Source organism: Dermacentor andersoni, chromosome 4 (genome assembly GCF_023375885.2).
Source record: "Dermacentor andersoni chromosome 4, qqDerAnde1_hic_scaffold, whole genome shotgun sequence".
NCBI classification, from domain to species: domain Eukaryota; kingdom Metazoa; phylum Arthropoda; class Arachnida; order Ixodida; family Ixodidae; genus Dermacentor; species Dermacentor andersoni.
In genome coordinates, this window is record NC_092817.1 from 199190562 (window position 1) to 199210068 (window position 19507).

The following is a 19507-nucleotide window of genomic DNA, read 5'->3' on the forward strand; positions in this document are numbered from 1 at the left end:
GCACACGTCGTGTACGTGGATTGCTCCGTTTGTTATGGTTAGTTGCTGCCGAGTCGAGCTGGCAATAAAACACGAGGACGAGAGCAACGATTTGCGTCCGCTGCAGCCCACGTTTGGCGCTAGCAATGCGCCAAGTTATTGATTGTCACTGAGCTGGATACGGGTGTAATAGGTAAACGGTTAGCAGTTTGTGCGACTAAATTTTGCACCATTACTTATACCGGTTACCACCGTCACTGCGCGTACAATCGCCTAGCGGCTTGCATATTGTTTTTGCACTTCGACGTTGGCTCTACCAGTAGGCTGCGCCAGTTGAATGTAACAGTAAATAAAACAACCCACACGTGAGTGTAAAAAAAAAAAAATAAGTCACAGAAGCACGCAATAAAAAAATGCAAAAAGAAGGGTGCCATCAGCACTCGGTGTTCCCAGGTGGTCTCCCTCCCAAGTACTGACCGAGCCCAATGCTGCTTAGCTTCGGGGATCGGACGAGAACCGGCGTATTCAGCATGGTATGGCCGATGGCAGGGATGCTATGCTTACGACTGCACCTGTATCGTGCTATGTGCATTCGCAACGTATTGCTACAGCACGTACGCGGCACTGTCTTTCCGTTGATAGTACAGGCACACGTCGTGTACGTGGATTGCTCCGTTTGTTATGGTTAGTTGCTGCCGAGAGGAGCTGGCAATAAAACACGAGGACGAGAGCAACGATTTGCGTCCGCTGCAGCCCACGTTTGGCGCTAGCAATGCGCCAAGTTATTGATTGTCACTGAGCTGGATACGGGTGTAATAGGTAAACGGTTAGCAGTTTGTGCGACTAAATTTTGCACCATTACTTATACCGGTTACCACCGTCACTGCGCGTACAATCGCCTAACGGCTTGCATATTGTTTTTGCACTTCGACGTTGGCTCTACCAGTAGGCTGCGCCAGTTGAATGTAACAGTAAATAAAACAACCCACACGTGAGTGTAAAAAAAAAAAAAAATAAGTCACAGAAGCACGCAATAAAAAAATGCAAAAAGAAGGGTGCCATCAGCACTCGGTGTTCCCAGGTGGTCTCCCTCCCAAGTACTGACCGAGCCCAATGCTGCTTAGCTTCGGGGATCGGACGAGAACCGGCGTATTCAGCATGGTATGGCCGATGGCAGGGATGCTATGCTTACGACTGCACCTGTATCGTGCTATGTGCATTCGCAACGTATTGCTACAGCACGTACGCGGCACTGTCTTTCCGTTGATAGTACAGGCACACGTCGTGTACGTGGATTGCTCCGTTTGTTATGGTTAGTTGCTGCCGAGTCGAGCTGGCAATAAAACACGAGGACGAGAGCAACGATTTGCGTCCGCTGCAGCCCACGTTTGGCGCTAGCAATGCGCCAAGTTATTGATTGTCAATGAGCTGGATACGGGTGTAATAGGTAAACGGTTAGCAGTTTGTGCGACTAAATTTTGCACCATTACTTATACCGGTTACCACCGTCACTGCGCGTACAATCGCCTAGCGGCTTGCATATTGTTTTTGCACTTCGACGTTGGCTCTACCAGTAGGCTGCGCCAGTTGAATGTAACAGTAAATAAAACAACCCACACGTGAGTGTAAAAAAAAAAAAAAATAAGTCACAGAAGCACGCAATAAAAAAATGCAAAAAGAAGGGTGCCATCAGCACTCGGTGTTCCCAGGTGGTCTCCCTCCCAAGTACTGACCGAGCCCAATGCTGCTTAGCTTCGGGGATCGGACGAGAACCGGCGTATTCAGCATGGTATGGCCGATGGCAGGGATGCTATGTTTACGACTGCACCTGTATCGTGCTATGTGCATTCGCAACGTATTGCTACAGCACGTACGCGGCACTGTCTTTCCGTTGATAGTACAGGCACACGTCGTGTACGTGGATTGCTCCGTTTGTTATGGTTAGTTGCTGCCGAGTCGAGCTGGCAATAAAACACGAGGACGAGAGCAACGATTTGCGTCCGCTGCAGCCCACGTTTGGCGCTAGCAATGCGCCAAGTTATTGATTGTCACTGAGCTGGATACGGGTGTAATAGGTAAACGGTTAGCAGTTTGTGCGACTAAATTTTGCACCATTACTTATACCGGTTACCACCGTCACTGCGCGTACAATCGCCTAGCGGCTTGCATATTGTTTTTGCACTTCGACGTTGGCTCTACCAGTAGGCTGCGCCAGTTGAATGTAACAGTAAATAAAACAACCCACACGTGAGTGTAAAAAAAAAAAATAAGTCACAGAAGCACGCAATAAAAAAATGCAAAAAGAAGGGTGCCATCAGCACTCGGTGTTCCCAGGTGGTCTCCCTCCCAAGTACTGACCGAGCCCAATGCTGCTTAGCTTCGGGGATCGGACGAGAACCGGCGTATTCAGCATGGTATGGCCGATGGCAGGGATGCTATGCTTACGACTGCACCTGTATCGTGCTATGTGCATTCGCAACGTATTGCTACAGCACGTACGCGGCACTGTCTTTCCGTTGATAGTACAGGCACACGTCGTGTACGTGGATTGCTCCGTTTGTTATGCTTAGTTGCTGCCGAGTCGAGCTGGCAATAAAACACGAGGACGAGAGCAACGATTTGCGTCCGCTGCAGCCCACGTTTGGCGCTAGCAATGCGCCAAGTTATTGATTGTCACTGAGCTGGATACGGGTGTAATAGGTAAACGGTTAGCAGTTTGTGCGACTAAATTTTGCGCCATTACTTATACCGGTTACCACCGTCACTGCGCGTACAATCGCCTAGCGGCTTGCATATTGTTTTTGCACTTCGACGTTGGCTCTACCAGTAGGCTGCGCCAGTTGAATGTAACAGTAAATAAAACAACCCACACGTGAGTGTAAAAAAAAAAAAAAATAAGTCACAGAAGCACGCAATAAAAAAATGCAAAAAGAAGGGTGCCATCAGCACTCGGTGTTCCCAGGTGGTCTCCCTCCCAAGTACTGACCGAGCCCAATGCTGCTTAGCTTCGGGGATCGGACGAGAACCGGCGTATTCAGCATGGTATGGCCGATGGCAGGGTTGCTATGTTTACGACTGCACCTGTATCGTGCTATGTGCATTCGCAACGTATTGCTACAGCACGTACGCGGCACTGTCTTTCCGTTGATAGTACAGGCACACGTCGTGTACGTGGATTGCTCCGTTTGTTATGGTTAGTTGCTGCCGAGTCGAGCTGGCAATAAAACACGAGGACGAGAGCAACGATTTGCGTCCGCTGCAGCCCACGTTTGGCGCTAGCAATGCGCCAAGTTATTGATTGTCACTGAGCTGGATACGGGTGTAATAGGTAAACGGTTAGCAGTTTGTGCGACTAAATTTTGCACCATTACTTATACCGGTTACCACCGTCACTGCGCGTACAATCGCCTAGCGGCTTGCATATTGTTTTTGCACTTCGACGTTGGCTCTACGAGTAGGCTGCGCCAGTTGAATGTAACAGTAAATAAAACAACCCACACGTGAGTGTAAAAAAAAAAAATAAGTCACAGAAGCACGCAATAAAAAAATGCAAAAAGAAGGGTGCCATCAGCACTCGGTGTTCCCAGGTGGTCTCCCTCCCAAGTACTGACCGAGCCCAATGCTGCTTAGCTTCGGGGATCGGACGAGAACCGGCGTATTCAGCATGGTATGGCCGATGGCAGGGATGCTATGCTTACGACTGCACCTGTATCGTGCTATGTGCATTCGCAACGTATTGCTACAGCACGTACGCGGCACTGTCTTTCCGTTGATAGTACAGGCACACGTCGTGTACGTGGATTGCTCCGTTTGTTATGCTTAGTTGCTGCCGAGTCGAGCTGGCAATAAAACACGAGGACGCGAGCAACGATTTGCGTCCGCTGCAGCCCACGTTTGGCGCTAGCAATGCGCCAAGTTATTGATTGTCACTGAGCTGGATACGGGTGTAATAGGTAAACGGTTAGCAGTTTGTGCGACTAAATTTTGCACCATTACTTATACCGGTTACCACCGTCACTGCGCGTACAATCGCCTAGCGGCTTGCATATTGTTTTTGCACTTCGACGTTGGCTCTACGAGTAGGCTGCGCCAGTTGAATGTAACAGTAAATAAAACAACCCACACGTGAGTGTAAAAAAAAAAAAATAAGTCACAGAAGCACGCAATAAAAAAATGCAAAAAGAAGGGTGCCATCAGCACTCGGTGTTCCCAGGTGGTCTCCCTCCCAAGTACTGACCGAGCCCAATGCTGCTTAGCTTCGGGGATCGGACGAGAACCGGCGTATTCAGCATGGTATGGCCGATGGCAGGGATGCTATGCTTACGACTGCACCTGTATCGTGCTATGTGCATTCGCAACGTATTGCTACAGCACGTACGCGGCACTGTCTTTCCGTTGATAGTACAGGCACACGTCGTGTACGTGGATTGCTCCGTTTGTTATGCTTAGTTGCTGCCGAGTCGAGCTGGCAATAAAACACGAGGACGAGAGCAACGATTTGCGTCCGCTGCAGCCCACGTTTGGCGCTAGCAATGCGCCAAGTTATTGATTGTCACTGAGCTGGATACGGGTGTAATAGGTAAACGGTTAGCAGTTTGTGCGACTAAATTTTGCACCATTACTTATACCGGTTACCACCGTCACTGCGCGTACAATCGCCTAGCGGCTTGCATATTGTTTTTGCACTTCGACGTTGGCTCTACCAGTAGGCTGCGCCAGTTGAATGTAACAGTAAATAAAACAACCCACACGTGAGTGTAAAAAAAAAAAAAAATAAGTCGCAGAAGCACGCAATAAAAAAATGCAAAAAGAAGGGTGCCATCAGCACTCGGTGTTCCCAGGTGGTCTCCCTCCCAAGTACTGACCGAGCCCAATGCTGCTTAGCTTCGGGGATCGGACGAGAACCGGCGTATTCAGCATGGTATGGCCGATGGCAGGGTTGCTATGTTTACGACTGCACCTGTATCGTGCTATGTGCATTCGCAACGTATTGCTACAGCACGTACGCGGCACTGTCTTTCCGTTGATAGTACAGGCACACGTCGTGTACGTGGATTGCTCCGTTTGTTATGGTTAGTTGCTGCCGAGTCGAGCTGGCAATAAAACACGAGGACGAGAGCAACGATTTGCGTCCGCTGCAGCCCACGTTTGGCGCTAGCAATGCGCCAAGTTATTGATTGTCACTGAGCTGGATACGGGTGTAATAGGTAAACGGTTAGCAGTTTGTGCGACTAAATTTTGCACCATTACTTATACCGGTTACCACCGTCACTGCGCGTACAATCGCCTAGCGGCTTGCATATTGTTTTTGCACTTCGACGTTGGCTCTACCAGTAGGCTGCGCCAGTTGAATGTAACAGTAAATAAAACAACCCACACGTGAGTGTAAAAAAAAAAAATAAGTCACAGAAGCACGCAATAAAAAAATGCAAAAAGAAGGGTGCCATCAGCACTCGGTGTTCCCAGGTGGTCTCCCTCCCAAGTACTGACCGAGCCCAATGCTGCTTAGCTTCGGGGATCGGACGAGAACCGGCGTATTCAGCATGGTATGGCCGATGGCAGGGATGCTATGCTTACGACTGCACCTGTATCGTGCTATGTGCATTCGCAACGTATTGCTACAGCACGTACGCGGCACTGTCTTTCCGTTGATAGTACAGGCACACGTCGTGTACGTGGATTGCTCCGTTTGTTATGCTTAGTTGCTGCCGAGTCGAGCTGGCAATAAAACACGAGGACGAGAGCAACGATTTGCGTCCGCTGCAGCCCACGTTTGGCGCTAGCAATGCGCCAAGTTATTGATTGTCACTGAGCTGGATACGGGTGTAATAGGTAAACGGTTAGCAGTTTGTGCGACTAAATTTTGCGCCATTACTTATACCGGTTACCACCGTCACTGCGCGTACAATCGCCTAGCGGCTTGCATATTGTTTTTGCACTTCGACGTTGGCTCTACCAGTAGGCTGCGCCAGTTGAATGTAACAGTAAATAAAACAACCCACACGTGAGTGTAAAAAAAAAAAAAAATAAGTCACAGAAGCACGCAATAAAAAAATGCAAAAAGAAGGGTGCCATCAGCACTCGGTGTTCCCAGGTGGTCTCCCTCCCAAGTACTGACCGAGCCCAATGCTGCTTAGCTTCGGGGATCGGACGAGAACCGGCGTATTCAGCATGGTATGGCCGATGGCAGGGTTGCTATGTTTACGACTGCACCTGTATCGTGCTATGTGCATTCGCAACGTATTGCTACAGCACGTACGCGGCACTGTCTTTCCGTTGATAGTACAGGCACACGTCGTGTACGTGGATTGCTCCGTTTGTTATGGTTAGTTGCTGCCGAGTCGAGCTGGCAATAAAACACGAGGACGAGAGCAACGATTTGCGTCCGCTGCAGCCCACGTTTGGCGCTAGCAATGCGCCAAGTTATTGATTGTCACTGAGCTGGATACGGGTGTAATAGGTAAACGGTTAGCAGTTTGTGCGACTAAATTTTGCACCATTACTTATACCGGTTACCACCGTCACTGCGCGTACAATCGCCTAGCGGCTTGCATATTGTTTTTGCACTTCGACGTTGGCTCTACGAGTAGGCTGCGCCAGTTGAATGTAACAGTAAATAAAACAACCCACACGTGAGTGTAAAAAAAAAAAATAAGTCACAGAAGCACGCAATAAAAAAATGCAAAAAGAAGGGTGCCATCAGCACTCGGTGTTCCCAGGTGGTCTCCCTCCCAAGTACTGACCGAGCCCAATGCTGCTTAGCTTCGGGGATCGGACGAGAACCGGCGTATTCAGCATGGTATGGCCGATGGCAGGGATGCTATGCTTACGACTGCACCTGTATCGTGCTATGTGCATTCGCAACGTATTGCTACAGCACGTACGCGGCACTGTCTTTCCGTTGATAGTACAGGCACACGTCGTGTACGTGGATTGCTCCGTTTGTTATGCTTAGTTGCTGCCGAGTCGAGCTGGCAATAAAACACGAGGACGCGAGCAACGATTTGCGTCCGCTGCAGCCCACGTTTGGCGCTAGCAATGCGCCAAGTTATTGATTGTCACTGAGCTGGATACGGGTGTAATAGGTAAACGGTTAGCAGTTTGTGCGACTAAATTTTGCACCATTACTTATACCGGTTACCACCGTCACTGCGCGTACAATCGCCTAGCGGCTTGCATATTGTTTTTGCACTTCGACGTTGGCTCTACCAGTAGGCTGCGCCAGTTGAATGTAACAGTAAATAAAACAACCCACACGTGAGTGTAAAAAAAAAAAAAAATAAGTCACAGAAGCACGCAATAAAAAAATGCAAAAAGAAGGGTGCCATCAGCACTCGGTGTTCCCAGGTGGTCTCCCTCCCAAGTACTGACCGAGCCCAATGCTGCTTAGCTTCGGGGATCGGACGAGAACCGGCGTATTCAGCATGGTATGGCCGATGGCAGGGTTGCTATGTTTACGACTGCACCTGTATCGTGCTATGTGCATTCGCAACGTATTGCTACAGCACGTACGCGGCACTGTCTTTCCGTTGATAGTACAGGCACACGTCGTGTACGTGGATTGCTCCGTTTGTTATGGTTAGTTGCTGCCGACTCGAGCTGGCAATAAAACACGAGGACGAGAGCAACGATTTGCGTCCGCTGCAGCCCACGTTTGGCGCTAGCAATGCGCCAAGTTATTGATTGTCACTGAGCTGGATACGGGTGTAATAGGTAAACGGTTAGCAGTTTGTGCGACTAAATTTTGCACCATTACTTATACCGGTTACCACCGTCACTGCGCGTACAATCGCCTAGCGGCTTGCATATTGTTTTTGCACTTCGACGTTGGCTCTACGAGTAGGCTGCGCCAGTTGAATGTAACAGTAAATAAAACAACCCACACGTGAGTGTAAAAAAAAAAAAAATAAGTCACAGAAGCACGCAATAAAAAAATGCAAAAAGAAGGGTGCCATCAGCACTCGGTGTTCCCAGGTGGTCTCCCTCCCAAGTACTGACCGAGCCCAATGCTGCTTAGCTTCGGGGATCGGACGAGAACCGGCGTATTCAGCATGGTATGGCCGATGGCAGGGATGCTATGCTTACGACTGCACCTGTATCGTGCTATGTGCATTCGCAACGTATTGCTACAGCACGTACGCGGCACTGTCTTTCCGTTGATAGTACAGGCACACGTCGTGTACGTGGATTGCTCCGTTTGTTATGCTTAGTTGCTGCCGAGTCGAGCTGGCAATAAAACACGAGGACGAGAGCAACGATTTGCGTCCGCTGCAGCCCACGTTTGGCGCTAGCAATGCGCCAAGTTATTGATTGTCACTGAGCTGGATACGGGTGTAATAGGTAAACGGTTAGCAGTTTGTGCGACTAAATTTTGCACCATTACTTATACCGGTTACCACCGTCACTGCGCGTACAATCGCCTAGCGGCTTGCATATTGTTTTTGCACTTCGACGTTGGCTCTACCAGTAGGCTGCGCCAGTTGAATGTAACAGTAAATAAAACAACCCACACGTGAGTGTAAAAAAAAAAAAAATAAGTCGCAGAAGCACGCAATAAAAAAATGCAAAAAGAAGGGTGCCATCAGCACTCGGTGTTCCCAGGTGGTCTCCCTCCCAAGTACTGACCGAGCCCAATGCTGCTTAGCTTCGGGGATCGGACGAGAACCGGCGTATTCAGCATGGTATGGCCGATGGCAGGGTTGCTATGTTTACGACTGCACCTGTATCGTGCTATGTGCATTCGCAACGTATTGCTACAGCACGTACGCGGCACTGTCTTTCCGTTGATAGTACAGGCACACGTCGTGTACGTGGATTGCTCCGTTTGTTATGGTTAGTTGCTGCCGAGTCGAGCTGGCAATAAAACACGAGGACGAGAGCAACGATTTGCGTCCGCTGCAGCCCACGTTTGGCGCTAGCAATGCGCCAAGTTATTGATTGTCACTGAGCTGGATACGGGTGTAATAGGTAAACGGTTAGCAGTTTGTGCGACTAAATTTTGCACCATTACTTATACCGGTTACTACCGTCACTGCGCGTACAATCGCCTAGCGGCTTGCATATTGTTTTTGCACTTCGACGTTGGCTCTACGAGTAGGCTGCGCCAGTTGAATGTAACAGTAAATAAAACAACCCACACGTGAGTGTAAAAAAAAAAAATAAGTCACAGAAGCACGCAATAAAAAAATGCAAAAAGAAGGGTGCCATCAGCACTCGGTGTTCCCAGGTGGTCTCCCTCCCAAGTACTGACCGAGCCCAATGCTGCTTAGCTTCGGGGATCGGACGAGAACCGGCGTATTCAGCATGGTATGGCCGATGGCAGGGATGCTATGCTTACGACTGCACCTGTATCGTGCTATGTGCATTCGCAACGTATTGCTACAGCACGTACGCGGCACTGTCTTTCCGTTGATAGTACAGGCACACGTCGTGTACGTGGATTGCTCCGTTTGTTATGGTTAGTTGCTGCCGAGTCGAGCTGGCAATAAAACACGAGGACGAGAGCAACGATTTGCGTCCGCTGCAGCCCACGTTTGGCGCTAGCAATGCGCCAAGTTATTGATTGTCACTGAGCTGGATACGGGTGTAATAGGTAAACGGTTAGCAGTTTGTGCGACTAAATTTTGCACCATTACTTATACCGGTTACCACCGTCACTGCGCGTACAATCGCCTAACGGCTTGCATATTGTTTTTGCACTTCGACATTGGCTCTACGAGTAGGCTGCGCCAGTTGAATGTAACAGTAAATAAAACAACCCACACGTGAGTGTAAAAAAAAAAAATAAGTCACAGAAGCACGCAATAAAAAAATGCAAAAAGAAGGGTGCCATCAGCACTCGGTGTTCCCAGGTGGTCTCCCTCCCAAGTACTGACCGAGCCCAATGCTGCTTAGCTTCGGGGATCGGACGAGAACCGGCGTATTCAGCACGGTATGGCCGATGGCAGGGATGCTATGCTTACGACTGCACCTGTATCGTGCTATGTGCATTCGCAACGTATTGCTACAGCACGTACGCGGCACTGTCTTTCCGTTGATAGTACAGGCACACGTCGTGTACGTGGATTGCTCCGTTTGTTATGGTTAGTTGCTGCCGAGTCGAGCTGGCAATAAAACACGAGGACGAGAGCAACGATTTGCGTCCGCTGCAGCCCACGTTTGGCGCTAGCAATGCGCCAAGTTATTGATTGTCACTGAGCTGGATACGGGTGTAATAGGTAAACGGTTAGGAGTTTGTGCGACTAAATTTTGCACCATTACTTATACCGGTTACCACCGTCACTGCGCGTACAATCGCCTAACGGCTTGCATATTGTTTTTGCACTTCGACGTTGGCTCTACCAGTAGGCTGCGCCAGTTGAATGTAACAGTAAATAAAACAACCCACACGTGAGTGTAAAAAAAAAAAAAATAAGTCACAGAAGCACGCAATAAAAAAATGCAAAAAGAAGGGTGCCATCAGCACTCGGTGTTCCCAGGTGGTCTCCCTCCCAAGTACTGACCGAGCCCAATGCTGCTTAGCTTCGGGGATCGGACGAGAACCGGCGTATTCAGCATGGTATGGCCGATGGCAGGGATGCTTTGCTTACGACTGCACCTGTATCGTGCTATGTGCATTCGCAACGTATTGCTACAGCACGTACGCGGCACTGTCTTTCCGTTGATAGTACAGGCACACGTCGTGTACGTGGATTGCTCCGTTTGTTATGGTTAGTTGCTGCCGAGTCGAGCTGGCAATAAAACACGAGGACGAGAGCAACGATTTGCGTCCGCTGCAGCCCACGTTTGGCGCTAGCAATGCGCCAAGTTATTGATTGTCACTGAGCTGGATACGGGTGTAATAGGTAAACGGTTAGCAGTTTGTGCGACTAAATTTTGCACCATTACTTATACCGGTTACCACCGTCACTGCGCGTACAATCGCCTAGCGGCTTGCATATTGTTTTTGCACTTCGACGTTGGCTCTACCAGTAGGCTGCGCCAGTTGAATGTAACAGTAAATAAAACAACCCACACGTGAGTGTAAAAAAAAAAAAAAAAAGTCACAGAAGCACGCAATAAAAAAATGCAAAAAGAAGGGTGCCATCAGCACTCGGTGTTCCCAGGTGGTCTCCCTCCCAAGTACTGACCGAGCCCAATGCTGCTTAGCTTCGGGGATCGGACGAGAACCGGCGTATTCAGCATGGTATGGCCGATGGCAGGGATGCTATGTTTACGACTGCACCTGTATCGTGCTATGTGCATTCGCAACGTATTGCTACAGCACGTACGCGGCACTGTCTTTCCGTTGATAGTACAGGCACACGTCGTGTACGTGGATTGCTCCGTTTGTTATGGTTAGTTGCTGCCGAGTCGAGCTGGCAATAAAACACGAGGACGAGAGCAACGATTTGCGTCCGCTGCAGCCCACGTTTGGCGCTAGCAATGCGCCAAGTTATTGATTGTCACTGAGCTGGATACGGGTGTAATAGGTAAACGGTTAGCAGTTTGTGCGACTAAATTTTGCACCATTACTTATACCGGTTACCACCGTCACTGCGCGTACAATCGCCTAGCGGCTTGCATATTGTTTTTGCACTTCGACGTTGGCTCTACCAGTAGGCTGCGCCAGTTGAATGTAACAGTAAATAAAACAACCCACACGTGAGTGTAAAAAAAAAAAAAAAATAAGTCACAGAAGCACGCAATAAAAAAATGCAAAAAGAAGGGTGCCATCAGCACTCGGTGTTCCCAGGTGGTCTCCCTCCCAAGTACTGACCGAGCCCAATGCTGCTTAGCTTCGGGGATCGGACGAGAACCGGCGTATTCAGCATGGTATGGCCGATGGCAGGGATGCTATGTTTACGACTGCACCTGTATCGTGCTATGTGCATTCGCAACGTATTGCTACAGCACGTACGCGGCACTGTCTTTCCGTTGATAGTACAGGCACACGTCGTGTACGTGGATTGCTCCGTTTGTTATGGTTAGTTGCTGCCGAGTCGAGCTGGCAATAAAACACGAGGACGAGAGCAACGATTTGCGTCCGCTGCAGCCCACGTTTGGCGCTAGCAATGCGCCAAGTTATTGATTGTCACTGAGCTGGATACGGGTGTAATAGGTAAACGGTTAGCAGTTTGTGCGACTAAATTTTGCGCCATTACTTATACCGGTTACCACCGTCACTGCGCGTACAATCGCCTAGCGGCTTGCATATTGTTTTTGCACTTCGACGTTGGCTCTACCAGTAGGCTGCGCCAGTTGAATGTAACAGTAAATAAAACAACCCACACGTGAGTGTAAAAAAAAAAAAAAAATAAGTCACAGAAGCACGCAATAAAAAAATGCAAAAAGAAGGGTGCCATCAGCACTCGGTGTTCCCAGGTGGTCTCCCTCCCAAGTACTGACCGAGCCCAATGCTGCTTAGCTTCGGGGATCGGACGAGAACCGGCGTATTCAGCATGGTATGGCCGATGGCAGGGTTGCTATGTTTACGACTGCACCTGTATCGTGCTATGTGCATTCGCAACGTATTGCTACAGCACGTACGCGGCACTGTCTTTCCGTTGATAGTACAGGCACACGTCGTGTACGTGGATTGCTCCGTTTGTTATGGTTAGTTGCTGCCGAGTCGAGCTGGCAATAAAACACGAGGACGAGAGCAACGATTTGCGTCCGCTGCAGCCCACGTTTGGCGCTAGCAATGCGCCAAGTTATTGATTGTCACTGAGCTGGATACGGGTGTAATAGGTAAACGGTTAGCAGTTTGTGCGACTAAATTTTGCACCATTACTTATACCGGTTACCACCGTCACTGCGCGTACAATCGCCTAGCGGCTTGCATATTGTTTTTGCACTTCGACGTTGGCTCTACGAGTAGGCTGCGCCAGTTGAATGTAACAGTAAATAAAACAACCCACACGTGAGTGTAAAAAAAAAAAATAAGTCACAGAAGCACGCAATAAAAAAATGCAAAAAGAAGGGTGCCATCAGCACTCGGTGTTCCCAGGTGGTCTCCCTCCCAAGTACTGACCGAGCCCAATGCTGCTTAGCTTCGGGGATCGGACGAGAACCGGCGTATTCAGCATGGTATGGCCGATGGCAGGGATGCTATGCTTACGACTGCACCTGTATCGTGCTATGTGCATTCGCAACGTATTGCTACAGCACGTACGCGGCACTGTCTTTCCGTTGATAGTACAGGCACACGTCGTGTACGTGGATTGCTCCGTTTGTTATGCTTAGTTGCTGCCGAGTCGAGCTGGCAATAAAACACGAGGACGCGAGCAACGATTTGCGTCCGCTGCAGCCCACGTTTGGCGCTAGCAATGCGCCAAGTTATTGATTGTCACTGAGCTGGATACGGGTGTAATAGGTAAACGGTTAGCAGTTTGTGCGACTAAATTTTGCACCATTACTTATACCGGTTACCACCGTCACTGCGCGTACAATCGCCTAGCGGCTTGCATATTGTTTTTGCACTTCGACGTTGGCTCTACGAGTAGGCTGCGCCAGTTGAATGTAACAGTAAATAAAACAACCCACACGTGAGTGTAAAAAAAAAAAAATAAGTCACAGAAGCACGCAATAAAAAAATGCAAAAAGAAGGGTGCCATCAGCACTCGGTGTTCCCAGGTGGTCTCCCTCCCAAGTACTGACCGAGCCCAATGCTGCTTAGCTTCGGGGATCGGACGAGAACCGGCGTATTCAGCATGGTATGGCCGATGGCAGGGATGCTATGCTTACGACTGCACCTGTATCGTGCTATGTGCATTCGCAACGTATTGCTACAGCACGTACGCGGCACTGTCTTTCCGTTGATAGTACAGGCACACGTCGTGTACGTGGATTGCTCCGTTTGTTATGCTTAGTTGCTGCCGAGTCGAGCTGGCAATAAAACACGAGGACGAGAGCAACGATTTGCGTCCGCTGCAGCCCACGTTTGGCGCTAGCAATGCGCCAAGTTATTGATTGTCACTGAGCTGGATACGGGTGTAATAGGTAAACGGTTAGCAGTTTGTGCGACTAAATTTTGCACCATTACTTATACCGGTTACCACCGTCACTGCGCGTACAATCGCCTAGCGGCTTGCATATTGTTTTTGCACTTCGACGTTGGCTCTACCAGTAGGCTGCGCCAGTTGAATGTAACAGTAAATAAAACAACCCACACGTGAGTGTAAAAAAAAAAAAAAATAAGTCGCAGAAGCACGCAATAAAAAAATGCAAAAAGAAGGGTGCCATCAGCACTCGGTGTTCCCAGGTGGTCTCCCTCCCAAGTACTGACCGAGCCCAATGCTGCTTAGCTTCGGGGATCGGACGAGAACCGGCGTATTCAGCATGGTATGGCCGATGGCAGGGTTGCTATGTTTACGACTGCACCTGTATCGTGCTATGTGCATTCGCAACGTATTGCTACAGCACGTACGCGGCACTGTCTTTCCGTTGATAGTACAGGCACACGTCGTGTACGTGGATTGCTCCGTTTGTTATGGTTAGTTGCTGCCGAGTCGAGCTGGCAATAAAACACGAGGACGAGAGCAACGATTTGCGTCCGCTGCAGCCCACGTTTGGCGCTAGCAATGCGCCAAGTTATTGATTGTCACTGAGCTGGATACGGGTGTAATAGGTAAACGGTTAGCAGTTTGTGCGACTAAATTTTGCACCATTACTTATACCGGTTACCACCGTCACTGCGCGTACAATCGCCTAGCGGCTTGCATATTGTTTTTGCACTTCGACGTTGGCTCTACCAGTAGGCTGCGCCAGTTGAATGTAACAGTAAATAAAACAACCCACACGTGAGTGTAAAAAAAAAAAATAAGTCACAGAAGCACGCAATAAAAAAATGCAAAAAGAAGGGTGCCATCAGCACTCGGTGTTCCCAGGTGGTCTCCCTCCCAAGTACTGACCGAGCCCAATGCTGCTTAGCTTCGGGGATCGGACGAGAACCGGCGTATTCAGCATGGTATGGCCGATGGCAGGGATGCTATGCTTACGACTGCACCTGTATCGTGCTATGTGCATTCGCAACGTATTGCTACAGCACGTACGCGGCACTGTCTTTCCGTTGATAGTACAGGCACACGTCGTGTACGTGGATTGCTCCGTTTGTTATGCTTAGTTGCTGCCGAGTCGAGCTGGCAATAAAACACGAGGACGAGAGCAACGATTTGCGTCCGCTGCAGCCCACGTTTGGCGCTAGCAATGCGCCAAGTTATTGATTGTCACTGAGCTGGATACGGGTGTAATAGGTAAACGGTTAGCAGTTTGTGCGACTAAATTTTGCGCCATTACTTATACCGGTTACCACCGTCACTGCGCGTACAATCGCCTAGCGGCTTGCATATTGTTTTTGCACTTCGACGTTGGCTCTACCAGTAGGCTGCGCCAGTTGAATGTAACAGTAAATAAAACAACCCACACGTGAGTGTAAAAAAAAAAAAAATAAGTCACAGAAGCACGCAATAAAAAAATGCAAAAAGAAGGGTGCCATCAGCACTCGGTGTTCCCAGGTGGTCTCCCTCCCAAGTACTGACCGAGCCCAATGCTGCTTAGCTTCGGGGATCGGACGAGAACCGGCGTATTCAGCATGGTATGGCCGATGGCAGGGTTGCTATGTTTACGACTGCACCTGTATCGTGCTATGTGCATTCGCAACGTATTGCTACAGCACGTACGCGGCACTGTCTTTCCGTTGATAGTACAGGCACACGTCGTGTACGTGGATTGCTCCGTTTGTTATGGTTAGTTGCTGCCGAGTCGAGCTGGCAATAAAACACGAGGACGAGAGCAACGATTTGCGTCCGCTGCAGCCCACGTTTGGCGCTAGCAATGCGCCAAGTTATTGATTGTCACTGAGCTGGATACGGGTGTAATAGGTAAACGGTTAGCAGTTTGTGCGACTAAATTTTGCACCATTACTTATACCGGTTACCACCGTCACTGCGCGTACAATCGCCTAGCGGCTTGCATATTGTTTTTGCACTTCGACGTTGGCTCTACGAGTAGGCTGCGCCAGTTGAATGTAACAGTAAATAAAACAACCCACACGTGAGTGTAAAAAAAAAAAATAAGTCACAGAAGCACGCAATAAAAAAATGCAAAAAGAAGGGTGCCATCAGCACTCGGTGTTCCCAGGTGGTCTCCCTCCCAAGTACTGACCGAGCCCAATGCTGCTTAGCTTCGGGGATCGGACGAGAACCGGCGTATTCAGCATGGTATGGCCGATTTTTTTTTTTTTCTTTATTGCCAATCCTCGACATGTCACCACAACACACATTATTTAAATGATATAAACAAAGACCAAAGAAGCAAAAACGAATGAATACACAAACGGAACAAAGAACAGTAATATTTACATTCGTTGCCGTCCGCTACTGTGGCACGACGTTGTCGGATTAAAATTCCTTTAGTGCTGTAAGGGGTTCAACCCTCGACAGCCACTCAGGAACAGGCTGTTGCAACTTCTGCACTTCCACATACCGTTGCATGCATTCCCGGAAGTATACACGCGCTGGTCGGGCATCCGGGTCACAATGGTAGCCCGCCATTCTTGCGCGCCATAAACAGTGGAGGCCCGTAAGCATGATGACGTCGTACGGGAAACCTTCGTCGTCATATACTGGCAGAAACCTGATTCCGTGGGGATCTATAGGTAGCTCTTTTTTTAGAGTCCTTTGTAACACGTCCCAGAAAAAGACCCCTTCCCAACAGTGGATGAAGACATGATCTATGCTTTCTGCTTTTTTACATATAAGGCAGTGGGTTCCCCATGGCATGTAGAACCCACGTTGTTCAAGAAAGATTTTAACAGGTAGAGTACCGGTGTGTAATTTAAAGAAGAACGATTTAGTGGCTGGTTGAACTGGCATCTTCTTCACCCTTTTCAATACATCTAGGCCTGGGCCTCCACTGTACAGGGCTCTGTACATGGGTACCAGCAATACACTGTCACATAAATCACGATATAACGTTTTCCGTTTTACACTCCACAAATATGCACTAGAAAAACGAACACGCAAAAAGGAAACACTCTGAATTATTTCCCTAAAGAAACCACGAACTGGTCCTGGCATTATTTCGGTGCCTACAACGAATTCGGGAAGTGATCTTGACAACCTCATTTGGATAGCGGTGCGTACAAATGGGTCATTTGTGTCTCGAAAAAAGAAGAACCTGTTTACTAGTTGACGCAAGAAGAGGTGCGCCAACCCCAGACCACCATCCTTCACGCGCCGAAAGAGATTATCTCGGCTACATCGCTCCCAGCTCGATGCCCACACGAAAACAGCGAACACGCGGTGCAGTTTCTGCACATTAATCCGAGAGCACTGTAGGACCTGCATTACGTACCAGATCTTTGTTACGAGAAACATGTTGCACGCTGTTGCTTTCGCGAACATTGACAGGTGACCGGCGTTCCATCGGTCGGCTTTTTCTTTTATTTCTTTTGTCCGCTCCTTCCAGTACTCGCTACTGTCCTTGTAGGCATCAAGGGGTGCGCCAAGGTACTTAACTGGCGTCGTGACCCAGGTGACGTTCGAAAAGTGGTCTGGGGTGGACGCCCATCCCCCGTGCCAAAACCCCAAACATTTCTGCCAGTTCACGAAGCTATTAGTGGCATTACCAAACAGTCTGACGATACTCACAGCGTTCAATACACTTTGCGTATCTTTACAACATACGGCCACATCGTCAGCATATGCCAATAACTTCACCTCTGCTGCTTGGAGGCAAAATCCCTTAATGTATTCATTTTCAATGATGGCCTGACATAGCGTTTCTATGTAAACACAAAACAGGAGTGGGCTGAGTGGACAACCCTGGCGAACGGAGCGCTTCACGTTAATGGGGGCCCCCAGCCTTTGATTAATTATAAGTCTCGTATAGCAACTCCGGTACGCCATGGTCACCCCCTCAGTGATTATGTGGCCAAAATTAACATGTTCAAGGATGGTGAGCAATATCTCGTGAGAAACGCAATCAAACGCTTTCTCCAAGTCAAGCTGGAGGATCGCTACTGCATCACACATGGCATCACAACACTCCAGCACACACTTCAACTTGTGAATGTTAGTGAAGATTGTTCTTCCGCGAATGCCACACGTTTGGTGTGGGCCGACTACTTCCTTAATGACTGACTGCATACGCCGTGCCAGCACCTTCATCAGTATTTTGTAGTCACAGTTAGTAAGCGCTATGGGTCTATAGGAGGAAAGTTGCTTGAGCTTCTCGGTCTCTTCTGTTTTAGGTATTAGTACTGTATGGGACTGGCCGAAAGATGGTGGAAATATTTTCATTTGGTATGCTTCATTGAAAATTGCGGTCAAGATAGGAGCTAGGTGGCTTTTGAACGATTTGTACCAAGCGGCACAAAGACCGTCTGGACCTGGTGACTTGCCAGGGTTCAGGTCTTCGATGGCCTTTATCACTTCCTGTTCAGTTATTTGTCCTTCCAACGTTTCTTTAACGTCACTCGACAGCTGTGGCATTCGCTGCAAAAATAAGTCCTTGAAACTTTGCATGTTGACGGGCCTGAATGCGAAAAGCTTTTGGAAATGTTCAAAGAAGGCACGCCCTATATTCTTCGTATCAGTTACTACCAGCCCGTTATATTCGATGGCCTCAATCTGTTTGCGTCTGGAGTGCTTTTTTTCTAATCCCAGTGCTCTTTTCGAAGGCATTTCCCCGCATGCTAGTCTTTCTGCTCTCGCGCGCACGAGCGCACCTCGATAACGCTCTTCATCGAAAACCTCGAGCTTTTTCTTAATAGCACGCATATCTTCTTGATAAGCTCCGGGTTGCATGCATTCGAGCGTCACGAATTTTTCCAGTAATGTTTTTAAATCCCTTTCTCTTGCCTTCTCTTCATATCGTAGTACGCTACTTCTTTCAATTGCCTTGATTTTAATAGTTTGTTTCGACAGCTCCCATTCCTCGCCCAATTTCATAGAACTGTCTTTTCCAAAAGAATTCAGAGCATTCACTACCGTCTCGTTAAAAGTATCGTCCCGTAGAAGCTCAGCATTCATTTTCCACAGTTCCCAGACGAATTCGTTTCGTTCTTTTTTGCGGCCCACCCTGCATTTTACCAGGCAGTGGTCAGAAAAGGATACGGCAGTAACTGCATAGCACTGGCATTTTTCTACTAAATGATATGACAGGTAGATACGGTCTAATCGTGCATGACTTGTTCCCTGGAAGTGGGTGTACTTCACTTCTCGGTCAGCCCCGAAACACTGAGCGATATCCTCTAATTCAAATTCATGTATGATCTGCGCCATGATATCGCTGCTTTTGTCGTAAATTACGCGTCGCGTAGACCTGTCTTCGATGTTCAATACACAATTGAAGTCCCCAACACAGGCTATCGTTTTGTGCACAGACAAGTGGTGCCTCAAGTTCAAAAAGAAATTTACCCTTTCTTGCACCGTATTAGGCGCATAAATGCACAGCACGCGCCATTGGACATCGCAATAGCTGAAATCACAAACGACAAGTCGACCGGAAGAGCACGAGAAGTAACCGTCTATAACCAGGCCTGGAA

At 48.7% G+C, this 19507-nt stretch overlaps 25 non-coding genes and 1 pseudogene across 25 annotated transcripts; all 26 read right to left on the minus strand.

The window, feature by feature from the left end:
* Nucleotides 1–407: 407 nt before the first annotated feature.
* Nucleotides 408–526, minus strand: LOC126520161 (5S ribosomal RNA). The gene has a single exon (XR_007596905.1). It is a non-coding gene; the product is annotated as a 5S ribosomal RNA (ribosomal RNA).
* A 509-nt stretch (nucleotides 527–1035) lies between these two features.
* Nucleotides 1036–1154, minus strand: LOC126520160 (5S ribosomal RNA). The gene has a single exon (XR_007596904.1). It is a non-coding gene; the product is annotated as a 5S ribosomal RNA (ribosomal RNA).
* Nucleotides 1155–1663: 509 nt separating this feature from the next.
* Nucleotides 1664–1782, minus strand: LOC126520159 (5S ribosomal RNA). Its single transcript, XR_007596903.1, has one exon. It is a non-coding gene; the product is annotated as a 5S ribosomal RNA (ribosomal RNA).
* Nucleotides 1783–2288: 506 nt separating this feature from the next.
* On the minus strand, nucleotides 2289–2407 carry LOC126520158 (5S ribosomal RNA). The gene has a single exon (XR_007596902.1). It is a non-coding gene; the product is annotated as a 5S ribosomal RNA (ribosomal RNA).
* A 509-nt stretch (nucleotides 2408–2916) lies between these two features.
* LOC126520157 (5S ribosomal RNA) lies at nucleotides 2917–3035 on the minus strand. The gene has a single exon (XR_007596901.1). It is a non-coding gene; the product is annotated as a 5S ribosomal RNA (ribosomal RNA).
* Nucleotides 3036–3541: 506 nt separating this feature from the next.
* On the minus strand, nucleotides 3542–3660 carry LOC126520155 (5S ribosomal RNA). The gene has a single exon (XR_007596900.1). It is a non-coding gene; the product is annotated as a 5S ribosomal RNA (ribosomal RNA).
* A 507-nt stretch (nucleotides 3661–4167) lies between these two features.
* On the minus strand, nucleotides 4168–4286 carry LOC126520154 (5S ribosomal RNA). Its single transcript, XR_007596899.1, has one exon. It is a non-coding gene; the product is annotated as a 5S ribosomal RNA (ribosomal RNA).
* Nucleotides 4287–4795: 509 nt separating this feature from the next.
* On the minus strand, nucleotides 4796–4914 carry LOC126520153 (5S ribosomal RNA). The gene has a single exon (XR_007596898.1). It is a non-coding gene; the product is annotated as a 5S ribosomal RNA (ribosomal RNA).
* A 506-nt stretch (nucleotides 4915–5420) lies between these two features.
* Nucleotides 5421–5539, minus strand: LOC126520151 (5S ribosomal RNA). Its single transcript, XR_007596896.1, has one exon. It is a non-coding gene; the product is annotated as a 5S ribosomal RNA (ribosomal RNA).
* A 509-nt stretch (nucleotides 5540–6048) lies between these two features.
* On the minus strand, nucleotides 6049–6167 carry LOC126520150 (5S ribosomal RNA). Its single transcript, XR_007596895.1, has one exon. It is a non-coding gene; the product is annotated as a 5S ribosomal RNA (ribosomal RNA).
* A 506-nt stretch (nucleotides 6168–6673) lies between these two features.
* Nucleotides 6674–6792, minus strand: LOC126520149 (5S ribosomal RNA). The gene has a single exon (XR_007596894.1). It is a non-coding gene; the product is annotated as a 5S ribosomal RNA (ribosomal RNA).
* A 509-nt stretch (nucleotides 6793–7301) lies between these two features.
* On the minus strand, nucleotides 7302–7420 carry LOC126520148 (5S ribosomal RNA). Its single transcript, XR_007596893.1, has one exon. It is a non-coding gene; the product is annotated as a 5S ribosomal RNA (ribosomal RNA).
* Nucleotides 7421–7928: 508 nt separating this feature from the next.
* LOC126520147 (5S ribosomal RNA) lies at nucleotides 7929–8047 on the minus strand. The gene has a single exon (XR_007596892.1). It is a non-coding gene; the product is annotated as a 5S ribosomal RNA (ribosomal RNA).
* Nucleotides 8048–8555: 508 nt separating this feature from the next.
* LOC126520146 (5S ribosomal RNA) lies at nucleotides 8556–8674 on the minus strand. Its single transcript, XR_007596891.1, has one exon. It is a non-coding gene; the product is annotated as a 5S ribosomal RNA (ribosomal RNA).
* Nucleotides 8675–9180: 506 nt separating this feature from the next.
* On the minus strand, nucleotides 9181–9299 carry LOC126520145 (5S ribosomal RNA). The gene has a single exon (XR_007596890.1). It is a non-coding gene; the product is annotated as a 5S ribosomal RNA (ribosomal RNA).
* A 506-nt stretch (nucleotides 9300–9805) lies between these two features.
* On the minus strand, nucleotides 9806–9924 carry LOC126520107 (5S ribosomal RNA). The gene has a single exon (XR_007596869.1). It is a non-coding gene; the product is annotated as a 5S ribosomal RNA (ribosomal RNA).
* Nucleotides 9925–10432: 508 nt separating this feature from the next.
* Nucleotides 10433–10551, minus strand: LOC126520144 (5S ribosomal RNA). Its single transcript, XR_007596889.1, has one exon. It is a non-coding gene; the product is annotated as a 5S ribosomal RNA (ribosomal RNA).
* Nucleotides 10552–11059: 508 nt separating this feature from the next.
* LOC126520143 (5S ribosomal RNA) lies at nucleotides 11060–11178 on the minus strand. Its single transcript, XR_007596888.1, has one exon. It is a non-coding gene; the product is annotated as a 5S ribosomal RNA (ribosomal RNA).
* A 510-nt stretch (nucleotides 11179–11688) lies between these two features.
* LOC126520142 (5S ribosomal RNA) lies at nucleotides 11689–11807 on the minus strand. Its single transcript, XR_007596887.1, has one exon. It is a non-coding gene; the product is annotated as a 5S ribosomal RNA (ribosomal RNA).
* A 510-nt stretch (nucleotides 11808–12317) lies between these two features.
* On the minus strand, nucleotides 12318–12436 carry LOC126520139 (5S ribosomal RNA). The gene has a single exon (XR_007596885.1). It is a non-coding gene; the product is annotated as a 5S ribosomal RNA (ribosomal RNA).
* Nucleotides 12437–12942: 506 nt separating this feature from the next.
* Nucleotides 12943–13061, minus strand: LOC126520138 (5S ribosomal RNA). The gene has a single exon (XR_007596884.1). It is a non-coding gene; the product is annotated as a 5S ribosomal RNA (ribosomal RNA).
* A 507-nt stretch (nucleotides 13062–13568) lies between these two features.
* On the minus strand, nucleotides 13569–13687 carry LOC126520137 (5S ribosomal RNA). The gene has a single exon (XR_007596883.1). It is a non-coding gene; the product is annotated as a 5S ribosomal RNA (ribosomal RNA).
* A 509-nt stretch (nucleotides 13688–14196) lies between these two features.
* LOC126520136 (5S ribosomal RNA) lies at nucleotides 14197–14315 on the minus strand. The gene has a single exon (XR_007596882.1). It is a non-coding gene; the product is annotated as a 5S ribosomal RNA (ribosomal RNA).
* A 506-nt stretch (nucleotides 14316–14821) lies between these two features.
* On the minus strand, nucleotides 14822–14940 carry LOC126520130 (5S ribosomal RNA). The gene has a single exon (XR_007596881.1). It is a non-coding gene; the product is annotated as a 5S ribosomal RNA (ribosomal RNA).
* Nucleotides 14941–15448: 508 nt separating this feature from the next.
* LOC126520117 (5S ribosomal RNA) lies at nucleotides 15449–15567 on the minus strand. Its single transcript, XR_007596879.1, has one exon. It is a non-coding gene; the product is annotated as a 5S ribosomal RNA (ribosomal RNA).
* Nucleotides 15568–16073: 506 nt separating this feature from the next.
* LOC126520133 (5S ribosomal RNA) lies at nucleotides 16074–16192 on the minus strand (annotated as a pseudogene).
* Nucleotides 16193–19507: the final 3315 nt, after the last annotated feature.